General features: G+C 41.3%; 1 protein-coding gene across 3 annotated transcripts in view; it reads left to right on the top strand.

Moving 5' to 3' along the window:
• cadm1b (cell adhesion molecule 1b) overlaps nt 1–20,410 on the top strand; it is a 245,223-nt gene that overhangs the window by 150,320 nt on the left and 74,493 nt on the right. The window lies entirely within an intron of this gene.

Below are 20,410 nucleotides of genomic sequence, written 5' to 3'. Positions count from 1 at the left end.
ACTTTATCCTTCTTTAAAATAATAACAAAAAACAGTCATAGAAATTTATTCGAGAAATAGAGAAGAGGTTCATTCTTACCAAAGAATGAAAATTGCTTAAACGAAGTTTTCATATATTTCACCTCACATTTTTTTTGGCAGGCCACCTAAAAGTAAACCGTACCTTTGCAGTGGAAAGAGAAGGCTGTTTGGTTTCCCTGTTCCTACAGATAGAAATCGGTTTGACATGCACATGTATGCAGCATTTCTGCAACGAGCAGCTTCAAGCGTTTTGGGGTTGATCTCGACCAGATGTGCATGTTCTTCTTTCCAAAGCAGCTCCTTTGACTGGACCATTCTCACGCACACGTGCGCTTTGATGGAGACAATCCCATCTCTAGCTCTTGCAATAAACATTTAAAATGGTAGTATTTTTGAAAACGATGCCGCTTGTACCGTTTCCCATCTGAAACAAAACATTTCGGTGGAATGTAAATGTTTTAAACTTGAATCTGTTAGAAGTAGAGCAATCTTAAGACTTACACTGTAGCGTTTTGAATGTAGACCCCCAAAAAAGTAACGTTGGTCTTATATGATCAGAGCATCTTCTAATGCATGTTTCACTTCATTACTTACACAATATAGTGGGACTGACATCGGTATGAGTCGGTATTTGTCATTTTTTAAAATATTTTTTAATGTATTGGTATCAAAATAACTAAATAAAACTGAGCCGATATTAAGAACCGATATTTATTTCCACCTTGGTGCCATTTGTTTCTGGAAGGGGAGCGGAGGGGTTTGGTCACGTGACAGTGATAGTGATGCAGCAAAGGATTGTGGGAAGTTTAACTGAAGCAGAGATGAAGTCGGTGGTGTGGTCTCCCCCCCCAAGGTGTCAAAACAGTAGTGAGATATATAAAATCAGTAAACATCTGTTATTGGCCACAACAGCAGTATTAATATTGGAATCCAATATTGGGTCTTCTACTGCTCCTCTTGTCTCATTCCAATTTTTTATTTTTTTATTTGCAAACAAAGAATTAAAACCATGCATCATTTTCCTCCTACTTTGCCATTGGACAGTACATCTTGTTGATGTAGCGCCTAAAATCCCAGCAAAGTATATTAAAGTTTGTAGTTGTGACACTACAAAATGTTAACAGTTCAAACTCCGTACTTCACAGAGTTAGTGGCTCTCAGTATCAACTTTCAATTGGTACTGTGAAAATGAAAATGAATGTGAAAATGAAAATCTAAAATGGCCTGAGGGGTTTTTTTTTTTGTTTTTTTGGAGAATTCTGCAAAGAAACAGCAGCAGTGAGAAAAGATGGAGCGTCACAACACTGATAGCAAGTTATCAGCACTAATGAAGAGACTAGATATTCCTGCTGAAGACCTACGCTTCATTTTTTTTCTAACTTTTTTTTTTTTTTCTTTTAAGAAGGAGGAAATGTTTCAACGTCTCATTAAATTTGTTTAGCTCCGTGACTTCAGCCGTCCCGTTCCTGGTGTTCCAGCGACAAAAGTGTGCATTGTCATATTTCTGTGCGGCTCCTTTTTCTTTGTCCTCGTCTCTCAGTAACACACTGAATACAGATAAATACTCCATTGTCACTATTTAGGCAGTAAACCCCCCCCCCCCCCCCCCCACTGCCACCACCTGCGTATTGTCAGCCAATCAATACCCAGTGGGCTGAGCAGGTTTCCCCAGGGATGTGTCACACATCACCATGGCGATGCTGATCAGTTGATCAGTTGCGCAATGTAAACGTTCACACATACATTAGTCTTTTTAAATCTTTTTTTTTTTTTTTTTTTTCAAATACATCAGGAAGGATCATCTACTTTGAAAACCACAAGTGTAGCAAGACGGTTGTCATTTTTTCATGTCATTACTGATTCTATTAGAAATACACAGAATTTGTTGAAATTCTCCTAATGTGTCGAAAAAAACCTGAATTTTGCAATTGTGGTGTTTCTATTAAATAAGAAACGGAATTAAGATAATAAGATAATAAGTTTGTTCGCGTCATCCTCCTCCCACTTCCTGTCGTCTTCTTCGTGGTTTTCGCAGCAGCAACACCAGCTTGTTGGTCATGTGACTTGTGTGATGCAAAAAAATATTTTTCCTTTGCAGTTTTGCGAAATACACTAATTATCCACACCTTGACAGTTGTGTGCTTGGCTTAGAATAAATGGAGGTCTGTTTCTATTAGCTAATTAATAATTGGATAATAAATCTTAAATACAAAATGTTTATATTTTTCAACAGTTTCGTTGTATTTGCTGCTCCGACTATGTTGTTCTTTCATCAAATGGTGTTTTTCTTTCTTTTTTTTTTTTTTTTTGAGTCCAGTCAACGATGAATCTACTGCGAAATTAGTTGACGATTATTTCAACAATCGATTAATCCTGATAAATCTGATAAATCATTTCAGCCTTTTTTTTTTTTATCGTACCATAAACTATGATGAATTTTTAAGTCTGTGCATCATCTGTAGTCAGTTGTAACTAAACCAAGAAAATCACACTTTTGGCTGTTTGTAAAGATTTGAAAGGGATAAAGGAAATTTACTTTGTAGTATAATATGAAGACACAGAAGCTTCTTCCTTTCTTTTCTTTTTTTTACATAACAGCTGCTGTAGGAACAAAGTAAGATGGATGTGTTTACTGACTGCGGTACGCCCGCTTGAGCGTTGCTGTTCACTCAGGAAGCTCACAGTCTATATGTTTCTGTCATGTCTTCCTATTAGTCGGCCAATATTCACAGCGGGTCGGGGAAGATGTCCGCCGGAGAGAGCCAAATAAATGAAGTCGGACAAGTTTGTTCCCCTTCCCGCTCACTTCCCGATATCCCGCTTTCGTTTGCGCGCGCTTCCGCATTCGGTGAACGGACGACAGCAACCACACGGGCTGGTTGGTGAGCCGCACGTTGAATGTGAACGCGGGCGGGCCTCACCGTCGCCGAGGATAATTGGTATCTAAATATAAAATAATAAACCGGCTTTCTGTTTTTTTTTTTTTTGTTTTTTTTTTCTCCCCTCCTCAACTCTGCCGGTTGTCATGGTTATACATCCTTAGGGACGAGTCTTAAAGCCAACACGAGTCAGACTCATAGCGGTGGCAATTTTTAATTTTTTTTTTTTTTCGGTTTCTCTTTCTTGATGCGTTTAAGTTTGCATGTGTGTTTCTGGCCTGTCAGTACGGCACATCATCAGTCGTAACAGGCGGTCCCTGTGGAGGGCAGACTGACAGGTAGGTAATGATCAAAGAGGCTGTTTCCTGTGTTTCATGTTGGGGCTCACAGAGAGAAAGAGAGCGAGAGAGAGATGCATCTGTACTGCCAGTTCCTCAGACTTTAATGGGCTCAGGTTGTAGAAAAACTGATCTTGTGTCTTGCATGCACATATGAGCACAAGCTTCAGTCAATCTGGGGACTTTTCACATTAACATCCACTAACACATTTCTCAGGCGTACTGCAGCTCTCCCTGCTTCCCGCTACTGCCAGGCTCCCTCCCATTTAACAAATGGATGAACTCTCTGCCGCCTCCCCGTCGACGCTCAGTCATCTCGCACCGTCATCTGAGCTGTATCGCACGTCTATGAAATATTAACCTGAAGGGGGGAAACACAGGCAAAGCCACCTCCATCACCTTCTCCTCCCCCTTTACCCCCGCCAGCTTTCCAAGTAAGCAGGACTATCTCATGGAGTCAGATGCCAGGCCACTCACACATATCTTACCCTCCATCTTGTGTCCACAGTCGCCCGGCGGCTGCGTGGACAGGTTCACGCTCCGCTCCGTTCAGCATGCCACTTTCTGTTTAACCGGTTGAAGTGATTCAGATTGTATTTGAAGGGTAAAAAAAATAAATATTTAAAAAATCTAATCTCAGGCTGGACGTTCCTGAAATATGAAATGCATCCTCAAAGATAGATGTAAAAAAAAAAAAAAAAAAAAAAAGACTCTCTTTATCTGGGAGATTAAGACTACTGGGTCGCGGTAATCTGCTTTAATGAAACTGTCATGTAATCTGGGAGCGTCACCATCTCAGGCACAAAGTTGTGCATATAGATATATGTATATATGTGGAAAAAAAGTTTTATTCAAGTAATTCAGTCCAAAAAACCAGAGACACCTACAGCCCGACTGATTCATTAACAACACAGTTATACAGATGAAACCAGATATCTGTACACTGAATAAAATATATAGGCAAGCTTTTTTTTCATTGTGACAGTTCTTATGATTAGTCTTTTGTATTTCAAGTCAGTTTTGAGTGGCCAAAATAATTTCCATTTGCTAAATTTGAACATTAATAAAACATTTTTAGTGTTTTTTGGTGTGACTTTCTTCATATCCAAAGGTTTAAATACCAGGAGATCACAATCCCTGTTACACCAAAAGCAGCACAGACTGTTTGCAGTAGTTCTAATATCTAGATAAACTAGATTGGTTTTGTTTTTTAAGCTTTCAATGAAATATGTTTTGACATATAATTCAGAAGAACATTTGGAAACAGGTATGTAGATATTAGGCTGAACGGAACAAAAACGCAAAATTCAGCTTCGCAAATAATCACAACGTTTCTTAACACCAACAAGTAGGGACTTTGAGATCAATAATTTGTATGCCACGTGCATGCTGTGGCTTTGCACAATCATTAGGAAGACTGCAGACTTGACAGTTCTTCACCAGATAGTCACTGGCCTCACACCAAAGTTGAGCCACAACAGGCAACTGGTATGCTGGTTGTTCACGGACCGCAGTATTTAAGCTTAGCTACAGAAAATTGGGTGAGAGGACAAAGGATCTGAATTATTTGCCAATATTATGTGCACAAATGAGCAATTTGACCTTGTTTTTCAAGCACTCACAGCATAGAGACATAAGTATAAATGTAAAATGTTTAGGAAAAAATTTTATCCGGATAAACAAACAAAAGGTTGGGCGAAAATGGTAAGGTGTGAACCACGCTGTAACACTTTTTCCTTTGTCTAAAATGTCTATTTGTCTGCAAAGCCACAGCACAAAGTGAACAACTGGCTTCATCAGCCATTAGTTTTTATTTTTTCATCGTCCTGCTTAAAGGAGTTAACGATCGTCTGGTTGTAAAGCCACGGCATGACGTAGCCAGGAAAAGCAGTTCTAGGTTTAAATTATTTTCCTTTTTAGTTTTATGTCATATTTACATGTTTGACGAAACTTAATTTTTCCTTTTTATTACCTGTAAGCCATAATCATCAAATCAACAGAAGGAAACTCTTGAAATACATCCCTTTATGTGCAACGACTCTATGCATGATCTTCACTTTTTTTTAAATTACTAAAATAATCTTTTGCTTTTATTCAATTCCATTGAGACACGCCTCTGTATTTGAGTTATTCCATGATTCTAGACATCTTTTTTTTTTCTAGCCTTTGATTGGCAGGGTAGAGGGTTGTGTGATTGCTATGCGAGCTAAATTAACCAGCAATTAACCAATGTAAGGATAATTGCTTATCCAATCCAATACAACTCAGAGCAGGTAATGCAAGCATGAAGAACTGATTTAATCACCTATCAGAACTGCTCCTTACGGCACTCTGAAGGTTGGATCTTAGTGCTCTTAATTTTGCCCGTTTTCTTCCATTTTTATTTGAAGTATTCGCGTCTCTTTCCTCCTGCAGTCTCGGCAGCGGTGTGCCAGAATTCATTAAGACCTTTCTTGATGCTGGCATAATTTTAGATCAGATATTCCAATTGATGGTTCACTCAAAACATTTGCCTGAAACCTTCACTTAAAAGTTTTGCCATGGAAACGACGACAAAAATGCAGGTTTTCTTTTCGTGTGCATGCGTGTGTTATCTTGGAAGAGAGGGAATGCAGCTGCTGTGGAAAACTGAGTTTTTCCACAGCGTCGAGGTTAAAAATAGGTCACACAATCGCTGAATCATACTTGACTTGATTCTGATTAAACATTTAATCAGGCACTTGTGTAATTAAACTTCACATTCTGACAAGAGCGTGCAAGTGACGGTGCAGATAAACCCTCCCCAAAAAAATGGGGGGAGAGAGAGAAATGCAGGTTTATCTTAGATAGTCACTATCTTGGTGTTGTAGTAAAATGAGAGAGACCTCCAACCAATCCTCGGCGAGGTGGAGAGAGATATGTCAACATCAGATTCACACGAGCTGCTACCTTTAGCTGCTGGTGACAGAAACTGTTATTTTTAGGTAGATGGTGAGAGATTTAGTGGTAGGACTGTTTTTAAAGCTATGTTTATGGAAGTCAATAAACTTAATAACTCGTTTTGATCGCCTTCAGTTTTTTTTGTCGACTCGCTTCCAGTCCATGGAAGTTGTTTTAGTCTGATCCAAGAACATTGATTTTAAAATATACCTCTTATGGGTTTAATTAACGTATTTTCTGGACTATAAGTGGCACTTTTATTCAGATTGGCTAGTCAGGTGTGACTTGTCTGTCTATGTTTTATTTTTCCTCTACATGACACTGTTTTGGACTGATGCTCTAAATGTTGATTCTTACTGACTGACGTCAATCAATGAGTAAATGTTGCCGTCTGCAGCCACGAAGGAAAGCTAATCTGGGGCTGGAAGCAAGACGGCCCCCACCAGAGGAAAAAGTCTACAGATCAGTACTAGACGAACGCTCAGTTTCTTCACAAACATACATATACGACATATATATGTATATGGATATACATCTATATATACATATGTTCCTTGGTCTTAATGAGGCAGTTTGTTTACTAGTGTTTTCTCTTACAGAGGTTGATGGTTTCACAACAATGTGGAATGTTGCCATTCCACATTGAGTGTAAATTACACACAGGTTATCTCTGTTTACCAATTAGGTGACAGAGGAAGGCAATTAGTTGCTTGGGATTTTATTTTTGGAAATCGTTTAAGGGGTTTAAACACATTCGCACTTTTCAGGTTTTCAGTTGAGAAATTAGTGGAAACCAGCCCGCCTCTTCCTCTTCTCTAACCAATTACGCCGAGGTTCAACACCCGCACAGTGCAGAAAGTACAACATAATCTGACGTTGTGATGTGACGATACGTGCAAAAGTTAAAGGGGCCAAATGTGAATTTTGCATACTTGATCTCAGGCCACGCTTTCCAGGTTGGGAAGTCCTGTGAATAAAACCAATCTCTCATGATGCACGAGTCTGGGCAAGATTAATTGCTCCTACTTTTATGCTTGACCCCAGCACTCCTCTGTTGCCTCCAAATGGTTTATTATCACAGCTGATACTGCTAATGCCTTCTGCAGACAAGGACGGCCGTCATATCTCACGGCCTGTGAAATGCATCCTTGTTCACAATATGTGCCAGACCGAATGATCAGCTCGGTGTGTTGCCTTCACAGAGCAATCGATGCATACAAGAGCTGCAAGCGCTTCCAGTACAACAGGCACCAGGAAACAGAAATGCGCGGGTAAAGGCGACACAAAGCAGCAAATAGCTTTGTATTCGTTTTGGCCGTAGCATGACGCAGCTTGTTCTCTAAATGCTCGAGCGAAAGTGACGACGAGACGCAACGAATACAACGAACTCCAGGCCTGACCCTTTTATTTTACACTCCCAAGACCGGCAGCTTGAACAGCAACCGAATCTCTGGGAATTTTTTTTTTTTTAAATGCGGTGATGCGTGGCTGGCGACCACGGAGGAAGGCTTCAAATGATTGATAGCCATTTGTTTTGCCTGCTTAATACAACATAAACTCTCCGGCAATTCATCACTGGAGTGAGAGTTTTTCACGGTGCCTCCGCAAAGCCCACTAAAAATAATTCATTTTCTGTGAGCGACGAGTCGGGGCTCTAGTGTTAAATATTCATGCGAGGCCCGGTCTAACTGATGTGGCCATTGGCACACGGTTAGAGCACACTCTGTGGAAGGAAGGAAATGTCAAAGTGTGAATAAATGAAAGCGGTGAAGCCGTATATTACCCTGCCATTGTGAATTTACTATAGTTGCCATTTTGTCTGGCCACTTCAAACAAATCCCTTCCTCTCCACCCCCCAATCAATACGCTCAGAAACAAACATTGAACATATTGCCAAGTTGGCGAAAATCTGGACTTCTCATGTTAGCTCGTTTGGGTTTGTTTCCCAGTCTTTGTATCAATAGTATTAAATTCCTCTTTCAATTGCAGAGAGAATAGAATTTTGACATCTAGCTAAACAGAAAATTACCAGTGCAAGGGAAGCAGAAGTAGCCAAACAACCTTCCCTTAGGTTGTCAATTGGAGGTTGAATCTGGCAACTGAAGCCAGGATACTGGATTATTTCTGGAGACGGACCAGGAGCAATTAGGAAGCTGTAAATGCTGTTTGTATGAGCGTGTTGATTCAGATTAGTATATTGTGTTGCTTGTACTAATTTTGGTCAGTATATTGTCTGAAATGAGCCTTTTGCAGTTGTTAAACAGGGACATTATCTCCTCAGAGGTATCATGTAAAATTTACTTTTTGGAGCTTTGTATCATGTTACAATGTTAAAGTGTCGCCTTGATATTTTTTCATGCATGTTTAAAGGATCCTTGGACTTCCTAAGGCAACCAATGAAGACTCTTAGCACTCACTCCCACAAAGCCCCGCCCATTTCTACAAAGCTCCTCCTCATTACCCATTAGCAAACACTTGCTGGAACTGCGCATCTGCTGAGCTCATGAAATGAGCTACTTAGCCCAATGCTCCTAAGAACAGCTTTAAGTGGCATAAAATCAAATCAAATCAAATCAAATTTTATTTGTATAGCACATTTCAGCAGCAAGGCATTTCAAAGTGCTTCACATCAAATCAAACACAAAAATACAATGCAACATAGAATCAACAATAAAAACACAACATCAAGTCAGATTCCGTCAATAAATTTGCAATAGATTACTTTTCAAATACAACTCTAAACAAGTGGGTTTAGTTGAGATTTAAAGGAAGTCAGTGTTTCAGCTCTTTTACAGTTTTCTGGAAGTTTGTTCCAGATTTTTGGTGCATAGATGCTAAATGCCGCTTCTAAATGGCATAATGAGGAGCATTGTCTATAAAGTTGGCTTGGATTGGCAAAAGGGTTATTAGAGGAGCCATGTTGTGATGACTTCTGATTTTCAGAAAGAGCAGGAGCTTCTTAAAGAGACAGAGACCCAATTTCATGTAAGAAATTGAAAGTCCAATTTCTTTTTTAAGTTATGTTTGATACGTACAGCAATTATATAACAACTGAAGGTAACATAGATACTTGATTGTGCCATAAAATGGCCTGGACAATACATAATACTAAGCCTTTGAAAACATTATCGTTATTTTAGTTGATAACGTACATATGCTAATATAAACATACAGTAATGTTACATCATCCATAGCAGTGGAGTCGTTCACACAAAACTCACAAACTAAGTCCTTGACTTTATAAATCTAACAAGAATAATTTCTGTATGATGGACAGCTGTTTCCTACCTTGGCTGCAGCTGTTTTACTATTTTAATTCTCTGCAAATAACTTTGTCCGAGCCAACAACGTTATTAGGTTGTTGACTTAAAACTTTCACATCAAGTTGTCTATAAATTTTTGGCATTAAAAACATTCCAAATTGCCATAAAAGTTGACTTTACCAGCTGTTCTTTACTGGTGACAGCAACAGGATTTTGGGCCAGATCTCCTTTCATGATGTGTTCGGCGCCATCAAAGCGACTCGGTTGACTCTCTTCATGGATGTCGATGCACTTGGAGCTCCCCCTTGTCAGCATAATCAATAGAGCTTGTGCCTATGCAGCTGTTGGGGTTTGATTTGTATCGACTTCCACGTCAGTCCCCCCACACGCACACCCACTTCGTTACTTCCCCTTTTTCTTTTTTCTAGAGACGATCCCACTGCCGCCCGCGACAGAGGAGAAGTCGGCGTGGCTGCTCAAAAATTGTTTTGGTGGAAAATTTCTGAGACACCGGTGAGCGGAGAGGAGGGAGAAAGAGAAAGGGGTAAAAAAAAAAAAAAGGCAAAATATATAATAGAACTTACTCGCCTCTGAGTATCCATTTAGAAGAACTCAAATAGAGAGCATAATGTCCGCCGTGCATCATTTGGATGGAATAGGAAATGCTAAATGGCCTCATATTGACAGAAGCACTCTTCCAGAATTCATTTTTATCACACACACTCACTTTCACACACACACACTCAGATTTCCTCCTGCAGTCTGACTAATGAGGCCTGGGGCTGGAGATGGTTCCATCAAGGAAATACCCCCCTACCCCCTCCTCTCTCTCTCTCTCTCTGTCTTTCTCTGTCTCTCTCTCAAACATGCACCTGATTGATAGCAGTGATTTGACTGAGAAAAGGGAAATGGGAAATTGAAAAATGGCGGAGGAAGATTGGAAACAACGCTGCTGATTATAAACTCTGCGCGAGAAACAAAAGGCCCCCTTCTTTCCTCCCTCTGCCTCCTCTCTCGGCGTCGGAGGTAGCAGGTGTGTGTCTGACAGGTGCCTGATTGAGGCACGCGAGAAGACATTACAACTGCAAACAAATAGATGTGCTTAGCGTCCCAGGATGCAGTTAACGTTTTGGGCTGATAGAGGTGATTATGGACGTATGAGCGGAGGCGGCCCGGTAGAGCGGGCCCAGGTGTTTTTGGGGGGAGTCGGGTCTGGAAGGAAGCCGCGTTGTTGTTGCCGAAGATAATAATCCATCCGCACAATTAATGGCATGTCATTACCAAGGTCATCAGCCTTGGGGGATGCACTTAAAACGTCTCATATTGTGATAATAGAGCTCCTCTCCGTTGGAGACAAACACGCAGGAGGTGTATGATCACACAGATTCATCATCATCATCATCATGAAGAAGAAGAAAAGAAAAAAAAACATGTAAAATGAGAACAACAGTCATTAAGCTGCAAATCCACCGAATTACTAAATAACCTCAATTACCTCATTCCCATCAGCTTTTATTTCGGCATTCGCTTTGCGGTCTCTGTTTATGTTCTCGTGTTAAAAACACACACACCAACACAAAACAATAGCACTTTTATAACAGTGGCATAAATTAGCCGCCACCTCTCCGCAGAAAGGCTTTGTATGTTCCATAAACCATGGAGGGAGAGAGGAAGTTGGCCGACGCTGCTGCGGTTTAATATTCTCTGAGAGCTTCCAGACAGTGAGCGGTGGTGCAGCAGCTGTCTCTTGACCCTGCCGGACCCCCACTTACCCCCCCCCCCCCCGACCACCTACTCTCTACTGGGGGAGGCTGCAGAGATGACAAGTCTGTCAAAGGCTTCTCCTAATGTCCTAATTACCCCCACACAACCACACAAACTCTCAGTGAAAGGGATGCTCATGTGTTTCTGCACCCAGTGACGGAGCAGATATTGTGCCAAATGGACACTTTCGCATTTTGTAGCATCACAACCGCAAAACTTCAAAACGTTTTATTGGGATTTTATGTGACTGACCAACACAAAGCCGCCCGTAATCACACCCTTTGTATTCAGCCCCACTGAGTTGATATTGTGTAGAACCAAATTGTGTTGCGATTACTGGCACAAAGCCATTTGTTTTGGGGTTTTTTTCTGTCTCTTCCAGCTCCGCATGTCTAGAGACTGAAATGCTTACGCTTCCTTCTTTACACCAAAAGTTAATGTTAGTCAGAACAGATGAAAAACATCTTTGGATATAAAATTTCAGCTGTGGCCACAGATTCTCTAGTAGACTTTGACTAATAGAGAAGACCATAGCCTGGCTATTGTCTTCCAGAGAAGGCAGTTGTGGCCCTTGATTATCTTAAGATATGCTAAGGCAATGAACAAAAGTTCATCAAGACAAAAACAGTAGAATCTTTCCAGGAGCATATAACCCACACCTACCAGAGCTTATTTTTAGATGTGATTCTGCTCAGTTCTCATCTCCCTTTACTACTCCATCTGGGATTTCTCCCATTGAGCTGGAGTTTCAAACTTTGAACTTTATTTTCTGTGCCGTTTTGGAATTGTAGTCTGCCGTGGTTGTAGTTTGGTAATATTGTATTAACATTAATGGCCGTCTCATTTGGCTTGGGATCTCTCTGTTCGCAACGGAGGACGGCCGTTTACGGTGTAGGCAATTTCCGGCAAGCTTCATAGCATCTAGATGGCGCGCTACATAAACTATGGCCAGACGTTAGCAAGTGGGTAAAATTTAAAACTTCATCAGAGTCGACGCCTCCATCTGAGGGTCCAGACTCTGCGTATGACGCAAAACATAGAACAAGGGGATGTTTGTTTGCTAAGCTATTGATCACCTGGATGCATTTGATTTTTATTTAGGGGTATCACAACAAGGTACAAATGCATGCCAAACACTTAAATTATTCATTTGTGTGGGCGTGCTGTGGTGGCGTAGGGGATAGCACGACCCACATTTGGAGGCCTTCAGTCCTCGACGCGGCCATCGCGGGTTCGATTCCGGGACCCGGCCGACGTTTGCCGCATGTCTTCCCCTCTCTCCTTCCCCCCTTCCTGTCAGTCTACTTTCAAATAAGGGATACTAGAGCCCACAAAAAGACCCCCTGGCTGGGGAAAAAAATAAAATAAAATAATTCATTTGTTCTGTAGAAAGAAAACCATCCATTTTTTTCCCCTTCCACTTCAGAATTGTTCAGTACTTGGTGTTTGTCCCCCTCACAAAACCCCCATAAAAATGCATTAACTTTCCTGGTCATAATGTGACAAATGTAGAAAGTTTAAAGAGTATGAATACTTTTGCACGGGGAGCTGCTGTGGGCAGAAATGTTAGCAGACATGTGAAAATCAAAAAATAAAAAAAATTATCGCACTAGAACCCCTCCAGAGTATTGTGAAATTCCCACGCACCATAGGCGAGGCACCGCAGTTTTTCACCAGAATAGCAGAGACTCTTCCCCTCAAGAATTCATCACGGGTCTTTGATGCAAAACACTGTGAGATCGTTTTGATCCCGCTTGAATCGCAGCATCGGTTTCTCTCCTGTGGTAGCGAACACAGCTCTCCCTCCTAAACTTTCTTTCAACAACTGAGGCCGAGTTGGGGGTGGGGGAGGATGTGGAAGAAAAATGAAAAACCCGCAACAAATAAATAAATAAGGGGGGGAAAAAAAAGGATTTTGTGGGGATTTCACGTCGGCTTCTGCTTCTGAGGGGGAGAGACATGAAAAAGTTGCAGCGTCACCTGAAATAGATCGTCTGAATGAGGCGTGATGTGTCACTTCGCCAGAGGTTAAGCTTTACCTCGGCTTTAAGCGGGAATCTCTCCGCTGCTGCTGCTGCACTTTAGTCCGCGCTCACTCAGCCTGTCTTGTTAACATAACAGAGTGGATTATTGAGCCTGCGACGAAGAAAGGGGAACTCTGTTTACCTCCCATCAAAACAACAACAACAAAAAAAAAAGAAACAGAAAAAAAACAGCTGCTTGCTGATTTGTAGACCTTTACAGTCGCTACATTCGTCACAATCAGCGCCACTTAATTGCGTGTCACGTTAACGCTCTTCCTGCTTCATTTTACGTTGAATTGAGACGTTATGCTTGTTGGAGAGGAGTGTTGTTTCATCACGTTACCTTGTGATAAATGTGCCAAGCCGAATCCCAAACACTGACAGCTTTTTTAACAAAAGAAAAAAAAAATTGTTTTTATTTTTACTTTGAGTATCAGGTGGAGCTTGGCACCTATCATGTGAGAGCGTGCAAAGCTGCAGCTTGGCATCGCGAGTTGTCGGAAATGTGATAGAGCGTTCCCTTTTTTCTCCACACAAGTGGAAGAGATGAATGCAACCTAAGCAGTGGCACTGATGTCTTTAAAGGTTGTTAATCGCTCTGTGTTGTTTTTTTTTTTTTTTTTTTTTTGTTGTTTTATCAACTGTAGACAGCAAATGACACACTTATGATCCTACCCCTCTATTGTTTTCAAAGTCAATCTTGAAACTGATCTGTGTCGGGTTTAGCCTCCAATTTGCACCATTTTTTGCAAATTTTTTTGAACAGCAAAAGCCTGTAGCGCGCAACTAAAAGGGATCTGGATACCAAAACAATTTCAATATATCCACCTTTTTTCTTTTTTTTTTCTTTTTTTTTTTTACCTCCTGGCATTTTTCAAGGATTTCCCCTTAATCTCCGAACATGGAGGCTCTCTTCAGCTGCACATGTCCCCCTGGCTTTCACACTCATTCAAGCCAGACGTCGGACAAAGCGCATCACATTAACAGAAAGCAATTACCCTCCTCTGAGGGGATGTATGTAAAATCTCCTTTTTGTTCCAGTTTATCGAGCAGAAACATGCTTTGCGTCTCCTGTAAGCCCACCTGATTATTATGTCCTGATTGACTCTGGGGAGAGTTAATCTGAGTATTCCCACTTGTGTTCGCAGGTGAGCGTGTGTTTGGATCTCTTGTCGCCTGTTTAGCCTGGATTTAGTGGCACGTGCGCGCTGATAGCGATAGTTTATTGAACCTTCTTAACTTCCCGTACTGTAAACGGGGAACCTCAGGGTTTTTCCAAGTGTAATTCAGTTAAAAAGATTGCAGTCGGTTATTATCTTACCTGCAGTAGGTACCAGAAGGGCAGATAAAAAAAATAGTACCACGATCAAAACTCTTGGGTATATCTTTTATGGTAATGGGTTTCACCCCTTTCTCCTTCAAAAGTGCCATTCAGGATAATGTTGGGAATATTCCTTTGTGTTTTTGGTCCATATTTACCAAAACCACTAGGGAATGTGTGATGAATTTCCCAGAGATTTGTAGGCTGCACACCCACAAAGTGAATATCCCAGTACATCACATCCCAGGGTTTCCCTCACAACACCTGCGAGGCTCGGCGGTCAGAGCACCAAGGCAGTCCGCCATCATTGGGTCAACTGTAAGCCTAGCTTAGTTTGTCTTTACTGTCACTGTTACTGGTGGGTAAAATTAAACATAGCAACTATTTAAAATAAACAAACAACGCTTAGCCTGGTGGGGTGGCAAGTAAAGCCTGGTGGCCCGCCAGGCTTACAATACACATTGGCATCCCAATGTTGTTCTATGGTTTTATTGGATCTAACTCTGGTGGCTGCGGATGCCATTGGAGGACAGCGAATTATTGCCACTGTGTAGCGAAATTAGTTTGATACTCAGCAACAATAAGGAGCAATATTAAACAAATATTAAACAAATATTAAACAAATATTCCTGGACCACAATCTATGAATGCTTGAGGCCTTGTCAAAAAATGACATATTCCTCCCTATTTTATCAGATCTAACACCAGCTAGATGAAATAATATACAGAGTGGAAACCATTTTGGCACTATTCCAGAACTGAACATCAAAGTCCATTACTCCATAACTTCCACAGCTCCGTTCTTGTGAGTTCAGGCGATCAATGCCAAGAAAAATGGATGGTGCTTCTAGACTGTCCACTTTGGAAACTCCAGTCAGTAGCATGTCAAAAAGCATTGCATGTAGGCAATACTTTGGATGAGCTCTATGGACAAATTCATGATTAGGCTGATTTTTACAAATCATTTAAAACAAATGGATACCTTAATCTGCAAATAATGAACTGTGAACAGGCCTCCCTGGATGAATCAAAGTTTCTAGGCAAACGAACCAGAGTTGGATTAAACCAATGATGCTAGCTCGATGGTCTTCGGGTTTACGGTGGCTGGTAAGATCAGATGCTTTGCTTCCACCTCCAGGTGGAACCGTGTTATACGATTCCTCACGTTTCGGAATATTTGCTTCAACTTTTACAAAGTCATGCTGTAGCTGTTCGCAAAGTCATCGTTCAATCTTTGGCATAAAGGCCACTGGGTGCTCTGCATGTGACCTCACTCTGAGCTCCACTTAAAAGTCAGGAGCTCTACTTTTATCTTTTGATTGACAATTACCATTAAAGCTTTTAAGGTCTCGGAATGGCTAAAATACCCTATAGTGTATATTGTATAGAGCACAGTGGTAGAATTCTGGTTTTTATATGACAGAAAAGACGAAAGCCTGTTGTTAATATCCTGGTATGTCACCATGAAGAGTAAATGTTTTTGAAATTATGCAAAAAGAAATAGTCTACAGACACTTGCAGAGAAACTCTTGTTTGTGTGCATCTGCCTGCTATTGATGTCCAAATCATTAACACGCCTGATCGTTCTGAAAACTTCATTACATCTAAACAAATCTGATTTGATTGCTTGCAAATAAGAACACTCTTTTGTTTACAAAACAAATCAGAGCAGCCGTAAATCAGCAAAAAGCCAGACTGAAAACACTTAAGTTCAGGAAGCTAGCACCCACTCAGTAGTGGAGAAAGCAAACATATGCTGCAAATGCTGTCACGGTATGTAATTCTGACAAAACATGTACATATGAAGCTTTGCTAAATCTTCCTGGAGGCACAATATTTGTGATTAACTCTGAATAACACTGATAAGGACTTAAAGAGAGTTGTGCAGAGGATAAATTATCTTCGCTGCATGCGCTTCAGATGTCAGGATGGCTTGTTTTTCATTTTTCCTGTGAGGTCATGCTTTGATCAATAAAAGCAGCAAGAAGCACATGCAGATGAACTAAAGAGAAAGAACTGCTTAATTCAATGTACATATGGCGGATATTTCAAACTCAATTTTTCACCATCTCCAGAATGACTGGCAGCAACAACTTCTTTTCAAAGATGGTTCCTGATGTTCTTCCTTCGTAGCGTTGGGGCGAAGACACACGCAAACACACACACACACACGCACACACACTTTAAAGCTGCAGGCCAGGAAATTACCAGATCTCCTGTTTTTACAGAGGTGATGCTCAATTAATCAAGTGGATTTGATTAACTGGACTTGGCCGTTTTTTCTTAATTCTTAAGGGAATTAATTCTTGCTTTAATTTGTCATCGGTTTTTATTCGTCTAAAGTTGTATCTACTGATATTTTCTTTCTGAAACTAAATGACACAGATTGAGGTGGAATGTAAAAAGAGAATGTCTTGAATGAATGTGGCAGTGGGCTTTAGTTTGATGAAATTGTTCAGTTTAGGAGGCGCTTAAAAGTGCAGAATTAATAAGTTGCTAATGTAAAGTTAATTTTGCATTGAAATCACTTGACGTAGTTTATACAGAGCTCGCCTAGAGAGACATCCTCTGATCTTTACAATCGAATCAAAATCAACATAAAGAGATTTTTGTTCAGTGTTTCAGTTGGCCGACTTAAGATAAACACTCAATTTTTGTTTTTACAGGAAAATATGTTTATCCTCGTTAAAGCTATGGTCTACTAAATGCCTGATTTTTACTCCTAATTACACGAGATATTATTTTAGTACCATTTTATTTATTTTTGGTTAGAGTTAGTCCAAACTCAGAGACTTCTACGTCTTGCTGCTTCTAATCGACACATTCAAGGGAGGGGTGTTTGCACTGTCAATTTAAAAAGAGTGTAAATTTTAATGTAAACTTTACAGTGATTATCACTGAAAAGGAGATACTTGAAGTGCTGAAAACTTTTTTCCTTCATCTTTCTTTCTTTTTTTTCTTTTTTTTTGGGTAGTTCTGCTATGGTTTGATCAGTTTCCTTTGTGAAAACCAAGCTGACCTCTGAAGTCGCCCGTGTTTATTAGGTCCACACTGCGGGAGCTCACGTCTCGATCCGATTGAAGACGGGGGAAAAAAAAAAAAGTTTAAAGCCCACCTCTGATCCCTTCTAATTAAATGAAAACACAGTGGGATACCCGCAGCAAGACTGCGTTCCTCCAACCACGTGCGCAAACACAGTTTTGAAGGTAACCGATGTGGGTGTTCTCAACAGGGGAAGCAACACAGAGCTCCAGCAATCCAACATCCGTCCTCTTGTGCAGCGCAACCGCACACCAGGATGACATGCAACACGCTGCAGTTCATGAGCATAAATAAGCGAGGGAATGTTTTACCTGAAAGAGGGAACTTTAATTCAAAGGCATCACTCCAGCACTGTGAAGAAATGTTGCCTCATTAGTGTTACCCCACTGCTTTTACTGAGCAGCAGTCATGAAGGGAGAGAGAGAGAGAAAGAAAGACAGAGAAAGGCAATGTGCCACTCTTACCGCACCGACATCTCCTCTCCTGAGATCTTAGCATGCCTCAGCAGCTCAAAAATACTGCACATTGTTATGGATCCATTGGCATGGCTACAGGTTTGACGGAGACGCTCGGATGCCAAGAATCTGGCCTTTTCAAAACGCCCGCAACGAGCCAGGCTCCAGCAGGTAAATGCGGACACAACTGCTGTTGGAGTGCTGCTTTGTCGGCGCTGCTAGCTCATTGTGCAGAGCGGGGCGGATGATGAGCACCGGGGTGACGTTTGGATAGGAGGGAGAAGAGGTGAGGAGACAAGGACGGTCATCATTTGGAGGAGGGCTGGCCGCGCCTGCTTTCATCCGGCGTGATTGACGGATTGGTGCAGCGGGCTCGCTTGAATGCCGTCACACATGCATACCTCTGGAAATCTGTCTATCAGTATTGGCTAAGCAGAGCGACAGCCATGACATCTAATCACAGGCGAGCTGGCACCTCATAACTTCTACCTAATGTGCTGGAGGTACAGAGGAGCGAAGGGGGAAGGCGGCCAACACGACCGCGACCATTACCAGCGCTATTAATAGCCCCCTTCAGAGGCCACTGGCAGGAAGTGGATCATACCGAGGGGTTAGAGACGCTGTCCCCCACTCCATCTCAAGCTCCTGTATTTAGACATAGGTCTCCGTTGACAAGATTAAACAATGAGGTGTCCCAGTATCTGGGTGATACATTTTTCTGGGTTACACTTCTGACAGAGTAACATAAAAAGAGGGCAGAGAGACTACACGTACAAGATGATAATGACTCATTTACATAATGTTGCTACAACATTATAATTACCTGGCAATTAAAGCGGCTCAAAAGCCTCATTATGGGCTGTCCTGGGGCCTGCTGAGACTGGGACTGGCTCGGGTTGGACTGTCAACCACTCTGTGTCTTTTTCCTAGATCACCCATAGGCCTCATTATGTTGAGTTGCAATGGTTTAACTGCAAACCCCAATGACTTAATGTGATAGATCAGCATAAGGTAGTGCAGAAAAGTGTGAAGACGAAGGAAAAGGATTGCTAGGTGTGAGCTTTTGTTCACAAATAAAAAATCTTCAGTTCCTATCTGTTCACAGACTTTCAATTGATTTCTCTAAATAGAATTCAGTGGAATCTATTACACCAACGGTCCACTTGTGTACAAGCAAATATCAGTATCAATGCTACGCTTCAGTGAAGGCCTATTTGGTTTGATAGAGCCCAAATAAGCCCAAGGCAGACAGGTCACAGATACAGTTGTAGGAAAGTTAAAAGCAAGTTGTTTTTTTTAAGGTTTTATTGGCTCTTGTGGCCTCCATTTGATAGTGAATTGTCAGGAAAGTGGGTAATGAAGAAAGGGGAAAGACATGTGGCAAAAGCCACCAGGCTGGGAATCGAACCCTCGACAGCTGCATCAAAGGTCGAAGGGATGTGCTTAACCCCTGCGCCACCACAGCACCCCGAAAGCAAGTTTTGTTTAAACAACATTCAAAGCTTTAAGCAGCCCAGATTCTTCAAATTTTGATCAGCATTGTGAAAATGACTAGACCTAAACCCAACTGTTAAAAATAAATTCACGTAAACTTTTGATCCTATGTTACTGAGTTTGAGATATTTTTGCAAAGATCAGTAGGTAGAAGGCAAAGCTAACATAGACATTCCCCAAAAGACGTCTGTAATTGCAGCAAAAGGATTAAACTCAAGGGGCTTGGATGCAAACTCACATTTCAGCACTTCTGAGTATTTCATCTATGAAATGCTGAAAACCATGTGTCCTGTTAGGCTCTACTTTAAATTACACCACGTGGAATTATAATAAAATACACGGACATTTGAGGTTTTTAAGGGACACAATACACAAAGAAACAAGGTCTAGGAATACTTTTACACTGCACTGTATCATGTAATAGGAGTAAAGTTTTTACCCAAACTTAAACCTTGACGAAAGGCAATACTTCATCCGCTGAAGTATTGCAGTAGACAAAGGGGCAATGTTTTGAATTTCTTTTCCATTGTGTGGGATTTGTCAGTTTCCTCAGTCCAGAGGGACTTTGTTGACACACTGAAAAAACCCCCACAAAAGGACATAACAAGGACACGTGTCATACCTTACACCCTTATTATACTTGCAGTGACAAGTGAGACGAGCAGCCGCTTCAACATAGTGCATAGTGCATTAAGCTCGGCTTCCCATTGCTCACAGTCTTAAGTCAAGAACCGCTAACATCTCGTATGAAGTGTCAATGTAGTAAAGCATCGTGTGTGAAATATAAGAGTTTGGACGTGTGTGGGTGGTTCGCCTGCCATTCATGAAGAATGGCAGGCGATGAATGATGGAGCTGCTCCCGAGGGTGCAGAGCCCTGAGCTATGCTGCA

The sequence above is a fragment of the Gambusia affinis genome, linkage group LG06, assembly GCF_019740435.1.
Source record: "Gambusia affinis linkage group LG06, SWU_Gaff_1.0, whole genome shotgun sequence".
In the NCBI taxonomy this organism is placed as follows: domain Eukaryota; kingdom Metazoa; phylum Chordata; class Actinopteri; order Cyprinodontiformes; family Poeciliidae; genus Gambusia; species Gambusia affinis.
The sequence above is the reverse complement of the archived record's forward strand: the minus strand, read 5'-3'. Positions and strand labels throughout refer to the sequence as shown.